The sequence below is a fragment of the Hemitrygon akajei genome, chromosome 7, assembly GCF_048418815.1.
Source record: "Hemitrygon akajei chromosome 7, sHemAka1.3, whole genome shotgun sequence".
In the NCBI taxonomy this organism is placed as follows: Eukaryota; Metazoa; Chordata; class Chondrichthyes; order Myliobatiformes; family Dasyatidae; genus Hemitrygon; species Hemitrygon akajei.
The window spans coordinates 113,717,740-113,734,148 of NC_133130.1; the positions used below are offsets into that span (position 1 = coordinate 113,717,740).

Sequence of the window (16,409 nt, forward strand, 5' to 3'; positions counted from 1 at the left end):
AAACAGAGAGGCAGATGATAGGTGGAGCCCAATGAGACAGAAGTGCAGCAAAACAGGTAATAATGAGAAAGAGCTGAGAGGCGGAGTACTCAGTAATACAGGGGCTGGAATAGAGCAGCAGCAGAGACAGGAGCACATGGGGCATAAAAACAAACAAGAGCACATGGCAATACAAAGCACAGACTGACGGCTAGGAGGGTATCACACAAAAGGACAATGTTCGACTGGAGGTACTGACAGTCACACTGACGCTGCAGCCAAGAAAGTTCACCAGTATCTCTACATTCTCAAAAGGCTAAGGACATCTGAAGTGTCCCCAATGACCCTCCAGTTTTTACAAATGCACCATGCAAAATTTCCTTTCAGTGTGAATCACAGCTGAGTATTGCAAGTATTCTGTGCCAGACCGCAAGATGCTGCTGTGAGTACCAGATACAGCTCAGTCCTTTGCAAAACCCGGCCTCCCTTTAACCATCTTAGTCTACACCGTCTGCTGCTTCAGGCCAGTAGCCAACATAATCAAAAAACCCTCCCACCTCAATTATTCTCTCTTCTCTATCGCCCCTCAGGTAGAAAATTATAAACAATTAAGAGGATATTTCACCGCACGCAAGGACAATTTCCATTCCACCATTAGATGCATCGGTACTTTAGTGGAATAAAGGGAATTACAGAGGCATGAGAAAGGAGTTGACCCAAATTGACTGAAAAAGAACACTGGCAGGGAAGATGGCAGAGCAGCAATGGCTGGAATTTCTGGAAGCAATTCAGAAGGCGCAGGATATATATATATAGCACAAAGAAGTATTCTAAAGGAAAGATGACACAACTATGGCAAACAAGAGAAATCAAAGCCAACATAAAAGCTAAAGCAAAGACATATAATAAAGCAAAGATTAAAGGGAAGTTAGAGGATTGGGAAGCTTTTAAAAACCAAGAGAATTCCAAAAGTCATTGAGAAGTTAAAGATGCAATACAAAAGTAAGCTAGTCAATAATATTAAAGAGGATGCCAAAAGTTTCCTCGGATACATAAAGTGTAAAAGAGAGGCGAGAGTGGATATTGGACTGCTAGAAAACGATGCTGGAGAGGTAGTACTGATGGTGCCCCTATCAAATAATGTCATTCACAACCGAATCAGTGATTTGAGTGAAGATATTTTGGACCAAGTCATCTCAGATGTCAGAGCTAGTCCTCTTAAAATCTCTATTCAGTTGGATGAGTCAACTGATGTCTCCAGTTGTAGTCAACTCATCACATTAGTGAGGTATGTCAATGATGGTGCTGTGAAGGAAGATTTCCTGTTTTGTAAAGATCTGAAAACAAACACAACTGCAAAGGATGTGATGCAGCTGGTGGAAGACGTCTTTGCCAAACATGATTTAGATATCAAAGTCATTGGTTCTGTGTGCACTGATGGGGCACCTGCAATGCTTGGAAATAAATCTGGCTTTTCTGAATTGTTGAAAAAGGAGATTCCAGACTTGCAAGTTACCCATTGTTTTCTTCATCGGCATGCTTTGGCATCAAAAACATTGCCTCCATATATGAAGAAAGTCGTTGATACTTATGTGAAGATCATCAACTGGATCAGGGGGCGTGCCTTGGACCATCGCATCTTCAAATCATTTTGTGAGGATCAGAGAAATGAGCATTCAGTTTGGCTTTTCCACTCAGAAGTCCGTTGGTTGTCACGAGGACAAGCTTTAACCCGTTTCTTTGAACTGTGGGAAGAAATCAAAGTTTTTCTGGAGGAGTGTGAATGTGATCTGGATGGGGCAATGGAATCACAGGAATTCGCCCAAATGCTGGCTTACTTAGCTGACATTTTCACTAGTAGGAATGACCTGAGTGTTTCTTTGCAAGGAAAATGGATAAACATATTGAAAGCTTGTGAAAAGTTGAATGCCTTCAAAGAAAAGTTACGCCTTTGGCGTCGAAGGATGGAAAGAGACAGTCTCTCAAATTTTCCTTTACTAGAAGGTTGATGATGCTGGATCCATAACTCCTACTGTGCGTGAAGAAATTGTGGCTCATTTGGAAATGCTGTCAGAATCGTTTGATGGATATTTTGCTGCTGGAGACCTGAAGATTTCAGAAGAATGGATTATGAATCCATATTCCTACAATTTGGAGAAAATGTCAGATGATGATGAGCTGAAGGAAGACCTTATTGATTTGTGGACAAATCGAGCTCTTGAAATGCAATTTGAAAGCAAGACTTTGGAGGAGTTTTGGTGTGCAGCACTGGATATGTTCCCAAGACTTGGTGGAAGAGCACTCCGTGTCCTCATTCCATTTGCAACAACATACTTGCGTGAATCTGGATTCAGTTCTCTTTTGTCAATCAAGACAAAATCTAGGAATCGCCTGAATCCACAGGCAGACCTGTGGATCGCAGTCAGCAAGAAAGTTCCACGTTTTGACAAAATCATGAATGAGAAGCAGGAGCAAAGAAGTCATTGAATTTTATGTTCACAATTGGGATTGATTTTACTGTTTACAATTTTTTCTGAATAAATTTGAATCTAATTGCTCAGTTTATATTTGCATTTTATGTACTGAGTTAAAAGCTTATTTTTTAAAGTTCAATTTGTTCATCCGCAGTATTGTATGTGGTTCAATTTGTGGTTCAAAAATTAGAAATTAGACTTTTTCATCTTCAAATGTGATATTACTTTTGTAGGGGGTGTGAACATTAATCAAACATTTCCTAGGGGTGTAAGGCATAAAAAATGTTAGGAACCACTGTATTATATCAAATAAAAACATTAGTGTCGTCAACTCCGCTCCTCTACTCAAATTAATGAATAATATAAAGGAATCAGAAAAGGTCAAATTATATTCTATGAAAGTATTGAATAAAAGGCCTCCAAGTTTCTTCAAATTTAACTGAGGGATCAAAGGTACCACTTCTAATTTTTTCTAAGTTTAAACAGGATATAGTTTGAGAAAACCATTGAGATGTAGTTGGAGGATTCATCTCTTTCCAATCAATAAAATAGATCTTCTAGCCATTAAAGTAGCAAATGCAATCATCCGCTGAGTTGCAGAGGGCAGATCAATCATTGGTCAGCCAAAAATTGCAGTGATAGGATGAGGTTGTAAATCAATGTGCAAAACTGTAGAGAATGTATCAAAAATATCCTTTCAAAATTTTTCCAAAAGAGGGCAAGACCAAAACATATGAGTCAGAGAGGCAACCTTAGAATGACATCCATCACAGATCGGATTTATATGTGAGTAAAAACGAGCTAATTTATCTTTAGACATATGAGCCCTATGCACCACTTTAAATTGAATCAACGTTTGTTTGGCACAAATAGAATAAAAGTTAACTAATTGAAAAATTTTCTCCCATTTCTCTATAGGTAAAGAAAGTTGAAGTTCCTTCTCCCATTCATTTTTAATTTTATCAGATATATCTGACTGTATTTTCATAATCATATCATAAATGATTGCTATTAAACCCTTTTGATAAAGGTTTCAGCCTAAACTTTTTTTCATGACGTCAGTTAGATATGAAATCGGAAAAGTAGGTAACATCTTATTCAAAATATCTCTGATCTGTAAATATCTAAAAAAAATGGGATCTGGGCAAATTATATTTATTAGACAACTGTTCAAAAGACATGAAACAGTTATCCAAAAATAAATCACGAAAACATATTATACCCTTCGTTTTCCATATCAAAAAGGCTTGATCCATGACCAAGGGTTGAAAGAAAAGTATTAGATATAATAGGGCTTGATAGAATAAATTTATTCAAGCCAAAAAATTTATGAAACTAAACCATATTCGTAATGTATGTTTAATTATTGGATTGACCATTTGTTTATTCGATTTAGAAAGAAGCAAGGGAAGCGAAGTCCCTAAGATGGAAACCAATGAAAATCCTTGTGCAGAATTACATTCAAGGTTGACCCATTCTGGACTGACATTAATATCCACATCTTGTGTCAAAATATTAAATATCGAATATTAATTGCCCAATAATAAAATCTTAAATTCGGCAGTGCCAGGCCACCGTTCTTTTTGGATTTCTGCAAGTATTTTTCACTTAACCTAGAATTTTTATTCTGCCATATACAAGACGAAATTTTAGCGTCAATAGTATCAAAAAAGGATTTAGGAATAAAGATCGGTACCGCTTGGAAAAGATATAAAAATTAGGTAAAATAATCATCTTAATAGCATTAATTTGACCAATCAGTGATATGGAGAGTGAGGACCATTTAGTAAGCGATTGTTTGACCTGGTCTATTAAAGGTAAAAATTGACGTTAAATAAATCCTTATGTTTTTTAGTAATCTAACACCTAGATACATAAAATAATCCGTAACCAATCTAAATGGTAAATGTCTATAAACTGGAACTTGCATATTTAAAGTGAAAAATACACTCTTATTAAAATTCAGTTTCTAACCAGAAAAGTTACTAAACTGAGTGAGCAAAGATATAACAGCAGGAATGGATTTCTCAGGATTCGAAATATATAATAACAAATCATCTGCGTATAATGATAACTTATGTATCACATTCCTGTGGGAAATGCCAAACATAGAAGGTGAGTCATGAATAGCAATAGCTAAAGGTTCCAGGGCAATATCAAATAACAATGCGCTAAGAGGACAACCTTGCCTAGTGCCACGAAACAACTAAAAAAAGATGTTATATTATTGTTAATGTTATCTCACTTTTTAAGAAAGGAGGGAGAGAGAAAACAGGGAATTATAGACCAGTTAGCCTGACATCAGTGGTGGGGAAGATGCTGAAGTCAATTATAAAAGATGAAATAGTGGCACATGTGGATAGCAGTAACAGGATCGGTCTGAGTCAGCATGGATTTATGAAGGGGAAATAATGCATGACTAATCTTCTGGAATTTTTTGAGGATGTAACTATGAAAATGGACAAGGGAGAGCCAGTGGATGTAGTGTACCTGGACTTTCAGAAAGCCTTTGATAAGGTCCCACATTGGAGATTAGTGGGCATGGTATTGGGGGTAGGGTACTAACATGGATAGAAAATCGGTTGGCAGACAGGAAACAAAAAGTAGGCATTAACGGGCCCTTTTCAGAATGGGAGGCAGTGACTAGTGGGGTGCCGCAAAGCTCGGTGCTAGGACTGCCGCTATTTATAAAATGCATTAATGATTTAGATGAAGGGATTAAAAGTAACTTTAGCAAATTTGCAGATGACACAAAGCTGGGTGGCAGTGTGAAATATGAGGAGGATGTTAGGAAAATGCAGGGTGACTTGGACAGTTTGGGTGAGTGGGCAGATGCATGGCAGATGCAGTTTAATGTGGATAAATGTGAGGTTATCCACTTGATGGCAAGAACAGGAAGGCAGATTACTATCTGAATGGTGTCAAGTTAGGAAAAGGGGAAATACAACGAGATCTGGATGTTCTTGCACATCAGTCACTGAAAGTAAGCATGCAGGTACAGCAGGCAGTGAAGAAAGCTAATGGCATGTTGGCCTTCATAACAAGGAGAGTTGAGTATAGGAGCAAAGAGGTCCTTCAGCAGTTGTACAGGGCCCTGGTGAGACCACACCTGGAGTATTGTGTTCAGTTTTGGTCTACAAATTTGAAGAAGGACATTCTTGCTATTGAGGGAGTGCAGCATAGGTTAATGAGGTTAATTCCTGGGATGGCGGGACTGTCATAAGTTGAAAGATTGGAGCGACTGAGCTTGTATACACTGGAATTTAGAAGGATCAGAGGGGATCTGATTGAAACATATAAGATTATTAAGGGATTGGACACGCTAGAGGCAGGAAACATGTTCCCGATGTTGGGGGAGTCCAGAACCAGAGGCCACAGTTTCAGAATACGGGGTAGGCCATTTAGAACGGAGTTCAGTGAAAAACCTTTTCACCCAGAGAGTTGTGGATCTATGGAATGCTCTGCCTCAGAAGGCAGTGGAGGCCAATTCTCTGGATTCTTTCAAGAAAGAGTTAGAGAGAGCTCTTAAAGATAGTGGAGTCAAGGGATATGGGGAGAAGGCAGGAACGGGGTACTGATTGTGGATGATCAGCCATGATCACATTGAATGGTGGTGCTGGCTCGAGGGGCCGAATGGCCTACTCCTGCACCTATTGGCTATTGTCTATTATTGGTAAGCACCAAATCCTTGGGACATAGTATATCAATTTAACCCAAGATATAAATTGCGGGCTAAAATTTAATTTCTCAAGCATACTAAATAAATTTAGCCATTCAACTCTATCAAACACTTTCTTGGCATCCAATGAGATGACACCTTCTGAAATTCTAAATGAGGGAGAATAAAGAATATTCATAAATCTCCTAATATTAAAGGATGAATAGCTGTTTTTAACAAATCCGGTCTGATCAACTGAAATAATTTGAGGCAATACATTCTCCATTCTAGTTGCCACAATTTTCGAAAAGATCTTAGAATCTACATTCAATAAGGATATAAGCCTATATGATGCGCATTCAGTGGGATCTTTATCTTTTTTTAAGAATTAAGGAAATAGAGGCACCATAAAAAGATTGTGGTAATTTACCTATAAATAATGCATCCTTAAAGATTCTACATAACCAGGGAGAAAGTATAGTAGAGAAGGATTTTAAAAATTGTACTGCAGAACCATCTGGGCCCGGTGCTATACCCGAATTCATCGAAGAAATAGCATTTTTTATTTCTTGTTTCATAATAGGAGCATCTATTACTAAACGTTCATTAGATGATAATTTTGGAACATTAAATTTTCTTAAGAATTCGTGCATTATAGTGGGGTCATCAGGAGATTCTGATTGCTATAAGGAGGTGTAAAATTCTTGAAAAGATTCGTTTATCTCATCATGATCAACCGTCATAGTTCCATCTCGTTTACAAATTTTAATAATCTGACGTTTAAGCGAAGCAGATTTCAATTAACTAGCTAATGGTTTACCAGATTTATCACAATGTATATAAAAGTGACTTCTAGACTTAATTAATTGATTTTCAATCGAGGATGTTAAAAGTAAACTATGCTCCATTTGAAGTACGACCTTTTTTTTAAATAAAGCTCCTGACTAGAAGTAATAGAGTATATCTTGTCAATTGCTTTAATCTTATCAACCAATATACAAATCTCTTTATTAATTCATTTTTTCAGTCCAGCAGAATATGAGATAATCTGTCCATGGATGTATACTTTAAAAGTATCCCTAAAACCCCACTGGAAATTTCTTCCGCACAGTTTGTTGAAAAGAAGAAATCAATCTGTTCCTTAATGAAATTCACAAAGTCTGAGCCTTGTCATAATACAGAATTGAATCAGCATTGTCCAAAAGTAGAAGGTGTATCCATTAATTTAATAGTGAGTTTCAGGGGCGCATGATCAGAGATGGTAATGGAATCATAATTGCAGTCAATAACAGAGGGAATTAAACGAGAGAATAAAAAAGTAGTAAATTCTCGAATATCTGTGATAAACATGGGAAAAGAATGAAAACTCTTTACCCTTTGGATGTTAAAACCTCCAAATTTCTGAAATTCCAAAATCAAGCAAGAAGGAATTAATAAAGGTAGCCAATTTATTCGGAAGTGCCTGATTAGACTTAGATCTATCCATTGAAGGATTTAAACAGCAATTAATATCTCCCCCCATTATCAACATATACTCATTTAAATTGGGAAGGGGTGTAAATAAGTGTTTAAAAATTCAGGATAGTCAACATTCGGAGCATAAACATTAACCATAACCACTTTTTTATTATGGAGTAGGCCAGTGATTAACAAAAATCTACCATTTGGATCCGAAATTGTTTCGTAGTGAACAAATGATATTGAAGAATCTATAAAAATAGAAACTCCTTTCACTTTAGCCTGGGAATTCGAATGGTATTGTTGATCCTTCCAAAACCTGAAAAAACACTGCTTATCCTCTTTCCTCACATGAGTTTCTTGTGCAAAGATAATATTGGCATTCATTCTGTGGAATACCTTGAATTTTTTTCCATTTAATTGGATGGTTTAAACCGTTTGTATTCCATAAAACAAAATTAATAATCTTAGCAAGGATGTGATGTTGAGACTTTATAAAACACTGGTGAGGCCTCACTTGGAGTATTGTGAACAGGTTTGGGCCCCTTATCTTAGAAAGGATGTGCTAAAACTGGAGAGGGCTCAAAGGAGGTTCACGAAAATGATTCCAAGATTGCATAGTTTGTCATATGAGGACAGTCTGATGGCTTTGGAGCTGCATTCACTAGAATACAAAAGAATGAAAAGACGTCATCGAAACCGATCGAATTGTGAAAGGCTTTGACTGAGTGGATGCAGAGAGGATGTTTACTGTGGTGGGAGAGTATAAAACCAGAGGGCACTGCCTCAGAATAGTGGGGCATCCTTTTAGAACAGAGGACTTTTAGGGGGACTTTCTTTAGCCAGATGGTGGTGAATCTGTGGAACTCTTTGAGTTACTAAGGCTCAGGTTCCTTGAGGCTGCTACTATACAATGGGTCCACGTTGGCACGAATAGGCTATTCCCTCCTGGTTTCCTCCAAAACAGAACGCCAAAAACTAAGAAGCTGAACAATTTTCCTCAACAGTCTTTTTGTCATGGCCCATCTGGCAATTCCCCATATGGCTGTTACCTTGTTAATTGGGCCTTAATCCCCTCGTCTGATTTCCAATCATTCCCAGTTCCGTAATTAGAGCACACCTGATTCCCATTAGCGAACATGGGATAAAACTCGGGCGGCACAGGCTTGCTTTGCCAGTTTGTCGGTCGACTCTAGTGTGAGTAAACCTCGTTTCCTGATTCCTTAGGACAGTCAGTTCTAAGCTCCGCATCATTTCTTGGATACTCTACGTAAACGTTGTCTCCGTGTAAAGACTCTCCTGGATACCGGTTCCCCGTTCGCGACAGTGCTAACGTCTCACGACTCTGCCTCGCGCCTGAGTCCTGCACTTGGCTTCGTCCTCAGCCTCGGCCTTGCAACACCTTTTCCTTGTCATCGAAAGGGATCGATATTAGTGACATCCTTTCCATGGTGTAGTTAGGAATACCTAAACAGATCCAGAAACATGACACATTTTTCTGGTGTGCAAGTTCAAAAGGAATGGATTATAGGATCTCCCCCCACGGATCAGCATCCCCCACTTTGCCATTCTGTAATGTAGGGAGACACAAATCTCACTCTCACCTGATTAGTCATTGGGTATTTCGATACAAAAACACAAATCAACAGCTTCTCGGAATGCTTCCCAAATGCCTATTTCACTCTGAAACATCGGCATTTCATATTCGGAATAAAAATGCCTAGATTTCTCCTTAACCTAGATTCCACACAGCCAGTGTGGAAACAGATTTCACCCTAAACCCAATAGTATGGGGAACAAATTGTGTTTTAACAAGACAGGACAAACACAAATCCAGGCATGTACAGTACTTCTCTTCCATCATAATCGTGGCAAGCAACTGTTAAATTTAGAACAAGCAGTTAATTCCCAGAGAGGTAGCACATTCACACAGCCATGTGAGGGGAAACCCACCCTAACACACATACTCAAGTAAACTGAAGTCTGGAGTGTGTGGTGCTATTCATCTGCCATCTTTTTGTTTAGAGATCTACAGCACATTACAAGCCTTTCGACCCACAATGTCGTGCCCATCTATGGCGTTGAAGTAGATTCACAGGCCTGGCGAGAGAGACAAACATACTGTGGTGAACTACATATACCTGTCTGGACACGCCCCCCCCCCCCCCGCTGACTGCTCCTGTGGCTCCTCCCACTGACCGTGGCTCCTCCCACGGACCCTGGTGTAAAGGCATTTGGAGCTTGGGCCCTGTTCTCAGTCTCCAGGATGTAGTATGGTGGTCAATTGCTGCTTGTTCTTTCTTCCAGCCAATAAAAGCCTATATCTCGCCTCACGTCTCGGAGAGTTATTGATGGTGCATCACATACTGACTGTGAATAAGTATAGTAATCATTCATTTACAAGCAGTAAAAAATTCGATCAGTATTTAAGATCCTCCAAGTTACACAAACTACAGAACTAAATATTCAAAATGCACAGCACATTGCTTCCCGACGGTTCCGGGGACAACTGCTTCCCGACGGTTCCGGGGACAAAGGGGAAGAGAGAGCGAAGCATTCGTACATATTACTGTTTATGCCACCGAGGTGCTTGAAACTGGACATTAGATGCTGTGGCACTTCAACCAACGGATAGGAAGAGGGGCTGAAGTTTTTAACCTGACTAACGACGGAAGCATCTTTTGACCGGCCAAATAAGCTAATAACCTACCCCTTGAAAGCTATGACACCGTGACAATCCAATCCTCAGTCTAGTATGACCCCCGCGAGCTCCCAAGTAAGATACATATAAAATAGAGTACAATACCCAGTATTGCAAACCCATTAGTCACCTCCCCCCCCCAGTGTGGTCCCCCAGCCCACCCGCACCCCAAAAGGCCACCAGCGTTCTCCCAGAGTGTAATAGCCAGTTCCCCCACTTAATCGTAAACACCGGCTTTCAGATGTGATCAGCCAGGTGGGTAGTGTTCCCGACCCGTCAGAAATGTAGCATTTTTTACCAATAGCAGTACAAGTGCCACCTGTCTTGTGAGCAGGTCATCCAAGCCATCGATATCAGTTCTGGGGACAGTCTGGCCGTACAATGCTGGGTAAAGCTCTCACTGAAAACCGTCCTTCCTCTGTAATAGCGCTGTTACTATGCCAACCAGCATGGCCAAGGTATTCATTCAAGGAACAGGGGTACGGCACAAATGATCAACTACGCCACCCTGTGGGGTACCACGGGTACTGCCAGGAAAGGCCAGTAAGTGCCATTCAGTGTCCAGCAAGTGCTGACCTTTCCAATGCCATTTGGCATAGACACAGCCTTCCCAGGGTACTGTCCCTTCTCACACTTGCCATTCACCTTGTACATGTGCTTATCATACCACCTACACCAACATTCTCTGTCAGGGGCAGAGTCAGAATCCTCCAATTAAACAAATGGTACGTTGGGGAATACCAGCCCTTTTGGAACGGAGGTGAGAGGAATTCCATTAGCTGGAGTGGTGAATCTGTGGAATTCCTTGTCACAGGCAGCCGTGAAGGCCATTTTTGCGAATATTTAAGGTAGTGGCAGTTAGATTCTTGATTGGTCAGGGCAGGAAGGAAGACGGAGAGAATTCAGGAGATTGGGTCCGAAAAGAAAAATGGATCAGCCAAGATGAGACATCTTATGGGATATCAGGTAATGCTCCCCCACCCTGAGGGGTGGCCCCATCGTGGTACAAGAGGACCGACATGTCGGAACAGGAAAGGGAATTGGAATTAAAATGTTTGACCCCCGGGAATTTCCGCTTCCGGCAGAGAGATCAGAGGTACTCAATGAAGAGTGACCCCAATTTACGACGGGTATCGCCATTGTAGAGAAGGCGTCAGCAGCAGCACCAGACTCAACAGAGAAGCCCGACTAATTCACAGGTGAAGTGTTGGCTCGCCTGAAAGGACTGGTTGGTGGCCCAAATTCAGTTGAGGGACGAGATGAACGGGCAGGTGTAGCGCTTAGGCCGCATACTGGGATACGTGCAGGGAGGGAGTTCAGAGGGGAGGGACGAATGGATAGGGGACAATGGCAATGTCCGTGTTTATTCTATGCACCCGGCGGGTAGCGTGGTGCTGGAAGCCCCCCACCCTCTGTATCCTCTGGCACCGAGTTTTCATCGCACCATCTCCCTCCGTTAGGACCGGGCGCCAGGACCCCGATCTTGTACAGTCGGGCAGTAATGTTTAGAATGAGGATATATCTGATCGAATAGTCACGGATGTCCTCAAGGTCAGACACAGTTAATTTCGCTCCGCACCGTCCCATCACACGTTCCTGGCGCCAAGCACTCGGCGAAGCTCCCTCTGTCTTTGTCCCACTGCAGAAAATGTGGGACCGCTGTCCACAAAACATTAACGAAGAAAACGGGTCCTTCCTGCAGTCTCTTTGTTTTTCAATGAAACGACACGAATACTGAGTCATTGCAACAACTGTTTGTCGGTGAGTTCCCCACCAAGTCTATAACCCGTAGGAACTAAGACCGCAAGGAAGATGTTCATCCCTCCCACCCCCAACCCGTCCTCGCCCGTTCCTGGCCGTACAGTGTATAGCACCTGTCTCAATGTCTCTGTGTCATACGCACACCGGGATCACCATGTAAAATGCCGGTCTCTGTATCCGCTGGGTCAGGCCCACACCTACTGCACCGAGCAAAGATCCTGTCTCCATATCCCCTGGGTCAGAACCTTACCGGGTCACGATGCATGGTCCCCGGGGTCGGAACCTTACCGGGTCACGATGCATGGTTCCCGGGGTCGGAACGTTACCGGGTCACGATGCATGGTTCCCCTGGGTCGGAACGTTACCGGGTCACGATGCATGGTTCCCGGGGTCGGAACGTTACCGGGTCACGATGCATGGTTCCCGGGGTCGGAACGTTACCGGGTCACGATGCATGGTCCCCGGGGTCGGAACCTTACCGGGTCACGATGCATGGTTCCCGGGGTCGGAACGTTACCGGGTCACGATGCATGGTTCCCCTGGGTCGGAACGTTACCGGGTCACGATGCATGGTTCCCGGGGTCGGAACGTTACCGGGTCACGATGCATGGTTCCCGCCTTCGTGTGTCCTGGGCCACACATTCGTCGGGAGCTCCGTGCACAGTTCCCATCCTCGTATCCTTGGGTCACGCCCACACCCAGGGAGCCGTGCTCGTTTCTCGTCTCCATATTGCCTACATCAGACTGTCGTGTCGAGCAAGGTTGAAGTGGATGAGGATGAGAGCGGAGAGTGGCTGGGTGTTCAGCGCCGTCTGCCTGCGTTTCACCACCCTTCCTTTCCTCTGCAGGAGTCTTTGGTGCCACGTTGGACGGATTGATCAGTGCGGCTCGTGTCTGTGGACTCACTCGGGGCGGGGGCGGGGGGGCTTTGAGGTTCATGTTGTTTGTGTTTCAGGGTCCCGGTTGCTCGTTTTTGCCGTTTCTGAGCAGTTTGAGCAGGGTGATCGGTGCAGACTGGGGTGCTTCGGCGAGAAATGGCTCCGCGGCAGCCTGCGGTCAGATCGCGGCACAGTGCTGAACTAAATTATAAATTAAACTAAATTGAACTAAACTCTCGGACTGCTGGTTTAATGCTGACATTCTATGTGTTGTTCACTCGCTTTGTGCCATTTGTTCCTTTTTCCCGCAGTGGGTGTTTGATGTGTTCTTTGAAAGGATTCCATTTTGTTTCTGTGTTTGCTGGCTGCCTGCGGGAGGACGGACCTCAGGGCTGGGTACTGTACAGACACTGTGATAATGTAGCTACTGTGACTTTAGTTGGTCAGAGTCAAGGGGCCTGTTTGTAGACCCTCGAGGCGATCAAGGAGATACGAGGGCGAGCTGTCTTGTGATTGCTAATCACGTGGCTCAGCAACTCCGGTGCCTTCCCGACGTTTGCCAGGGCTGAAATGTACTCCACTGTCAGGACGATGGCAGAGAACTCCCTCGGCAGGTAGAATGGTTGACACTTGATCACCGGTGTTCCAGGTCTGAAAAAGAGCTGTTATATGGTAAGTAATTAAATGCCGTTACCTGACGCTGCCTCCCTGTCTCTGCCGTGGAAGCCGTGGCCCGCGGGCTGGAGTGCTGGAGTGAGCCATGTTGCTGTAAAGCAGAGCACGCAGCATCCACGGTGTCCTCCTGGTTCTGCAACCTTGCACCAAGGTCTTCAGTTTTATTTTCCAGAGATAGTACATTAGCCAGGATGGTAGAGAACCCCTCCCTCTGGCAGCATCTCCATGGCCACGTATTAAACTATATTGAGAATCTCAGGAAGGGCTGAGTATAGATATTCTAGAACCGGCTCAATGTGAGTTTTGTCATTTGCAACGTGAGGCTACGGAATGAAAACCTTGTACATTTTGGAATACACGCGCACAGGTCGCTCAACGTGACAACATAGGTAGATGGAAGGTGATTTAACCCCTTGCATCCGCAGGAAATGTGAACATTAATGTCCCAGGTGTGTACTGAGAAAACTGGTGAAAACCTGCGTCCTTGCATTGATATCTGAGAAACCATTGTCCGTCACCCACCCAGCAGTCTGAAGCGGCAACCCTGTTCCCTCGGGTCTGAGTTGCAGAAATATTGGATGGTTTGGAAAACGGAAGATGCATCGAGCCTCAAGCACAGGATGTGGGAGAATATTTCAAAGCATGCGCCAATGATATAACATTCTCAACATTAACGTGGTCAACTAATTCAAGTCGTTGTATAATTGATAAAGGACGCGGCAGTGAATCCCATCACCGCCGTCGTCTGTAAACGTATTCTTATTTTTTCCACGAGGATTGTGGTTGGACTATTAAAGTGAATTTCGAAATGTTTTGGACACGATCTAGTATCGGTGTCAGGGTCACGTATATTACTGCAGAACACTCCAGACTGGGCGGGGGATGCAGCGGAGGCGCGGGGTTCGGGGCCTCCACTTATCGAACGCAGAGAGTGTCAAAGTATTTAACATCTATATGTAAAAGAGAATCTGCACGTGTTGGAATTCCAAACAACGGACACAAAATGCTGGACGAACATAGCAGGCCAGGCAGCATCTATGGAAAAGAGTATAGTCGACGTTTCGGGCAGAGATCCTTCATCACGACTGAAGAAAAATCAAGATGAGGAGTCAGAGCTAGAAAGTGGGGGAGGGGAGGAAGAAACACAAGGTGATGGGTGAAACCGAGAGGGGGGAGAGATAAAGTAAAGAGCAGGGAAATTGATGGGTGGCTCCCTTGTCCATTCGTCCCTTCCCACTGATCTCCCTCCTGGCACTTATCCTTGTAAGCGGAACAAGTTCTACACCTGCACCCCCCCCCCCCCCCACACACACATCTCCTCCCTCACAATCATTCAGCGCCCTAAACAGTCCTTCCAGGTGAGTCGTCACTTCACTTGTGCGTCTGTTGGGGTCATTTACTGTGTTCGGTGCTCCCGGTGTGGCCTCCTGTATATCGGTGAGACCTGATGTAGATTGGGAGACCGTTTCACCGAGACCTGCGCTCCGTCCGCCAGGAGAAGTGAGATCGCCCAGTGGCCACCCATTTTGATTCCACTTCCCATTCCCATTCCGATATGTCAGTCACGATGAGGCGACTCGCAAGTTGGAGGAGCAACACCTTGTATTCCATCTGGGTAGCCTTCAACCTGACGGCTTGAAGATCGATTTATTGAACTTCCGGTAATGCTCCCCCCTTCAACATTCCCCATTCCCTTTTCCCTCTCTCACCTTATCTCCTTACCTGCCCTTCACCTCCCTCTGGTGCTCCTCCCCCCTTTCCTTTCTTCCATGGTCTTCTGTCCTCTCCTATCAGATGCTCCCTTCTCCAGCCCTGTATCTCTTTCACCAATCAACTTTTCAGCTCTTTACTTCATCCCTCCCCCTCTCGGTTTCACCAATCACCTTGTGTTTCTTCCTCCCCTCCCCCGCCCTCTAGCTCTGACTTCTCATCTCGTTTTTTCTCCAATCCTGATGAAGGGTCCCGGCCAGAAACGTCCACTGTACTCTTTTCCATAGATACCGGCAGGCCTGCAGAGTTCCTCCAGCATTTTCTGTGTGTAACATCGGTTTGTATTCTAGCTCATTTCTGGAACGCTGTCTCTCCGGTTTCATGAAATATGCAGCCAACTAGTCGGAGTTCGATTGGAAAGATCTTTGAAACAGTGTGAAATCGTTTCTCGGTAAGAACAGGGCAAGTTCATAAAGCAAAACGCTGCAAACGATTGTCACCATAAAATAGCCCTACACCGTAATAAAAAGCTATAAAAGGAAAACAAGCTTGTCTATTTGAACCGCAGACACCACCAGCCTTTCGTATACACGGCATTATTGTTCCGCTCCTTTGTGCAGCATCACGTTTTCTGAAGTACGGTTTGTAATTTGCAGTGTATTTGACGGTGTTTGCTGAAACCCGCCATCATCACGTTGAAGTTCACCCCTTACCTCAAAGGCTCCGCTGGGATTTGAACCCAGAATCTCCTGTTTACTAGACAGGCGCTTTGACCAGTTAAGCCACGGAACCCTCGCGCCGACCAGCAGCTGTAATGATAGTTCACTTGTATTAATTTCGCTTCTTCGAGGGAAAGGCTTCAGATTCAGACTGTAAAGACGAGATGCAATAAAATAGACGGTATTGACGCATCCTTATATAGTCTGTATGTATAATATAGGCTGCCACTCTCGCCACAGTTCACTCGTTTTCCCTGTCTCCGTACCGTGGAGAATTAAACGGAGACGGCCATCTCTAAGCAAGCAAGGCGCAAGTGAAAATAGACACCACGGAAAGTAGTCGGTGGATCAGCCAGTATCTATGGAGAGTAAGAGAACTGGTCCGAAACGTAATTT

The 16,409-nt window shown here is 43.5% G+C and overlaps 1 non-coding gene across 1 annotated transcript; it reads right to left on the reverse strand.

Moving 5' to 3' along the window:
• Nucleotides 1-16,012: 16,012 nt before the first annotated feature.
• On the reverse strand, nucleotides 16,013-16,086 carry trnat-agu (transfer RNA threonine (anticodon AGU)). Its single transcript has one exon. It is a non-coding gene; the product is annotated as a tRNA-Thr (tRNA).
• Nucleotides 16,087-16,409: the final 323 nt, after the last annotated feature.